The sequence below is a fragment of the Terrapene carolina genome, unplaced genomic scaffold, assembly GCF_002925995.2.
Source record: "Terrapene carolina triunguis isolate 2854851 unplaced genomic scaffold, T_m_triunguis-2.0 Scaffold374, whole genome shotgun sequence".
NCBI lineage: Eukaryota > Metazoa > Chordata > Testudines > Emydidae > Terrapene > Terrapene triunguis.
Window position 1 is genome coordinate 2,265,479 of NW_020664725.1, and position 4,619 is coordinate 2,270,097.

The window sequence follows — 4,619 nt, forward strand, 5'->3', positions numbered from 1 at the left end:
TCTTTGCTTATGTCTACAATGAATGAGACTGAGTGTGCATGTTCTGACTTTTATGGGCTGTCGGCGGAAGGACGGGCCAGTGGTTAGAGCACTAACCTGGTCCTTGGGAGAACTGCCACAGGCTTTAGGCTAGAGCTGCAGAGACTCAGCATTACAAAGCCTAACTTTAGGCAACCTGCCTTCTAGCAGAAGCCACAGCCCCAAGATAGGCAGCCAGGCTCCCTCTGCAATGTACGGGGACTGAGGCACCTAAGAATGGGACCCACAAAACCCAGCAAGCTGAGCGTGTTGCTGCCTAAACCAGCGAGTAGAAAATACCGGGGAGGGGTCTATCTCTGCGCTGGGTTTGCAGCCGCAAACCCTCTCCTGGAGTTAGGGGTCTGGGCCCCTGCTTGAAAAAATCAGAGGTCCCCACGGAAGAGCAGGTTGTGCAGCTCGCCCCGAAAAGGCCTTTAGCACGGAGGTCAGAACACTCCCCTCGTCTAGGTGGGCGACCCAGGTTCAATCCCCGCTGATGGCGCTGGAACAGAGATTTGAACCCGCATCTCAGGAGAGTGCCCCGGCCCCTGTGCAATGGGATGTTCTGATGGGGGGGCTCCCTCAATCTGTCTTGTTGAAACAGTTCCATCATGGGTGGTGGGTGGAGCCCCGCCTTAGGGGAGGCTAGCCCCCGGCTCCGCCCCTTCTGCCTGAGACCCCCTGCCACTCCCCCGCAGCCAGAGCCATGAGTCCTCTCCCCCTCCCCACGCGGAGGAGTCCTGAGCACCTCCCCTCGGCTGGAGGAGCCCCGGGCCAGCCGAAGCCCCAAGCCTCCCTGCCCGGAGGTGCCCTGAGGCCCCCCCCACCTGCCTGAAGGAGCCCCAGGCCAACCACAGCCATGCCCCAGACCCCAAGCCGCTGTGGGGAAAAGTCTCTCACTCCCATCCAAAGACGCTTTTACTATGCCCCATGCAGGTTCCGGGGCAGCTGAGGCAGCGGTATTTCCTACTCAGCTTCCTGGGTCCATCAGTAATCTCTCTGGAGTCCCGGGAGATTACTGATGAACACAGGAAGTGGAGTAGCACATACCGCCTCTTCAGCCGCTCTGGAAGCTGCATGGGGCACAATAAAGCAAAAACTTCCCCCCAAAATCCAGCAGCCGGGGGTCCGGCAGCAGCAGCAGCACCAGCACCAGGGGAGGCAGAGCTTCCCCCGGCCTATTATACCCGCCGCCCATGAGTTCTATTTTGTATGAATAATTATGTCCCTGGGGCAGAGATAGCATGAGCCTGACTGGTCAGGGCACTCACCTGGCATGGGGAGACTCAACGTCAAGACCCTGTTCCAGTAACAGCTTCAGCAGGAGAGACTGAGAGAGACCCGCACCTCAGAATGTCCCATAGCCCAGAGGCTAGGGCATTCACCTAACAGGGGGATCTGAAACAGGTGTCTCCCACAGACCGGGTGAGTGCTTCAACCACTGGGCAAGAGGTAATAAGGGGGCTGCTGCCGCCGCCTGCTCCAGTGGTGTTTTGTGCAGGGCCCAATCAGTTAGGCGACCGCTGACAACGCCTACCAGATCAGGCAAGGTGAGCAGGGCCATGCTTCGTTTGAGCACCCCACAGGGGCTTAGCTGTGAGATAGACTCCAGGCATCGGGACTTAGGCATCTGTGCACATGCTCACTGGCAGAAACTCTTCAGGTTCGGGGGCAGCTGAGCATGGACTTAGGCACCTAAATCCCTTTGTAGATCTAGCCCTGCCTGTGGGACTTTGAGTTAGGCCCAGATCCTCAAAGGTACTTGGGCACCTAATTCCTATGGATCCCAATGGAAGTTAGGTGCCCACGTAGCTTTGAGGATCCAGGCCTTGGTCCCTCTGTGCCTTAGTTCCCCATCTGTACAATGGGAATAATAGCACTTCCCTGCCTCACCGGGGTATGGGAGGATAAATACATTAGAGTTTGTGAGGTGCTCAAATACTATGGGAATGGAGAGCGTTTATGTACCAGAGAGAGATTTTCCACAGCCTTGCATGAGTGAGGAATGCTGGGTTGGTAGCATTTTACACCGCTGAATGACTATCCCAGGAGCAAGGCAAGGGGAATCAGGCCTGCTCATTCTACTTGCATATACACTAGTAAAAACCAGGAGTGACCCCACGGAATTCAATGCAGTTTTGTTCACCATCTTCTGTACTGAAGCCTTAGTCCTAAAGACTCAACGCTACTGCTTAATTTTCAGTGGTTGGGGTCCGTTTTTCCAGCATTCATGTCGAGTGGTACAATAATTAAGAGTGAACTTAGTTTAGTACATTAGAAACATTTACGTTTATCAATCAAGTGCTAAGTTCACTCACGTGAATGGAAGCCCCTTTGGCATGTCACTGAAACAAAGCAGCCATGAAAAATGTGTTACCCAGCATAGGCCCAGCACATCCTAACAAGGTGGCTAGAAGTTACTTTGAGACTGTAAAATACATTAACTGCAGCACTGCAGTGCTTCCCCTCCCCCACCACCAAGCATATCGATGGGGTTTGTAATGATAGCAGATGTCACATCCCTCGTTCAAGCAGAGATCTGTACTAAATTGTGACAACCTCAAGGGATACAAGAAAACTAAAAATAGAGCATTAAATATAATCTAGAGAGGTGCACATTTACATATCTTTTCTTCCTCCTTCAGGCGCTCCGGCAGGGACTTTCAAGACGATCGCACGAGCATTCTTATCCTGAAAAGTCGAGCAATGAGTAAGAAATCTCAGGTGAGCAATTATAATAACTGCAGGGACCTTGGGAAATAACGCCCAATTATTGGGGCCAATTTATTAAGTTTTCATTAAAAAGTGTCTTGATCCCAATTGATGAGATAATCCTCCACCCCAGGAAGGGCGGAGGCTGGCAGGGAGCTTTTGTTCTTCAATCACTACTTTCCGTTTTGTGTTACAATATTTCTAAACTATTGATTCAAGACAAAGTGACAGCCTCAGTGCTGAATTCTGTCAGGTTCTGTCCCAACAGAAGTGTTCCCTTAAAAAAAAAAAATCTAAGTTTAGTGCTTAAGAAGGGTAGTAGAATAAACAGAATTTAGCCATCAGCCTAGCATGCCAGTTAAACCTCTAATAGGAATTGGACTGAGATTGACCCCATCAATTCACAAAGGGCACCAGAGAGCTATACATGATCAGCTGTGCTCACCTGGCCTGGATTCAGACTAGTGAGCTAGAACAGAAAGGACGTGGACCTGACCCCCCGCTTCTCACACGCTGGGCAGGTGCCGTGCAAACTGGGTGCAAAATGCCAACATTCCACTGGGTAACATTTCATACCCGCTTTGCATGCAGGTTAAGTGACAACACAAGGGCTAAAAAGTGCAGAATCAAGCCTGTGTATGGCATTACCACTCCTGGGTCTTCCCAGTCCTCACAAATATTGAATCCAGTCTTTTGTTCTCCATTTTCTTCATTGTTTTCCCAGGCATAAATCTAATAATATACTGCACTTTTATAGCATCTTTTCAACCAGGAATATCGAGCTACTTTACAAACACGGTTTAATTGCCTAGAGCCCCCGACTATGAAGGCGGCAAAATTATCCCTAGTTTACCAATGGGGAAACTGTGGTGCACAGCGTGCCTAAGCCCCAGAGCGATTCACAAAGAACAGGAAGATAGGCGTCCAGCCACCTAAGTCACATGCGGGGCCCAATCCAGTAGGTGTGCTCAGAGGCCACCTACTGGATCAGTCCCATTTAAAATTTGGCCAGTGGAGGAGCAGCAGCCCACCTTTTCACTCTGAACCCACTGACTCAGGCACTCACCTGGGATGTGGGAGACTGAGGTTCTGGCAGAGGGAGAGAAGGGAGACCTGCCTCTCAGGGGAGTGCTCTAACCACTGAGCTATGGGATATTCGGATGCGGGCTCCCCCCCTCTCTCCTGTTGAAGCTGTTGCACTCTGGATAAATAATGAAAGAGTGAGTACAGCAGGGGGACTGGACTTGGGGCTTCCCATCTCCCAGGTGGATGCCCAAATCACTAGATTACAGTCATTCCCACTCAGTCTCTCTGGCCCAGTGACTGTTCTGCTGTGGATAAATACTTAGTCATCAGGCCAGAGAGAGAGACTGACTCCATCGTCCAGTCCAGCCCAGTCTTTGGAGGCAGCAGGCCCCAGGTCTAGTCCCTGTGCTCTAGATCTGAGGACGGAGGGCAAGAGCACACCTGGAGAAGGTGGAGCAGAGCAGAAGCGACGGGATGCAGAACACATCTTTGGTGTTTGCTCCCATAGCCCCCTTCCCATTCTGTCGTCCTTTGGGGAGAGTTTGGAAACAGTGACCCTAACACGCAGCCAGTAAATGACATGCTTCAGGCAATGGACTTTTTGCTTTTAGAACTAACATTTGCAAAAAGGCAGTTCTCTGTGGCTTACCAGATCACAACCAACTTGCTAGAGAAGTTCAACGAGTCTGTGTCGATGACAGACTGAGCGAGCAGCTCTGCAAACAGACTCAAAAAAAAAAAAAATCACACAGTGCTCAGGTGCATTTTGAAAATGTGATGTTTATTAAACAAAAATAAACCTACTATCAATACTGACAAACAAGCCATTCATTCACCTGCATCTAGTCTGGAAATCATGACAC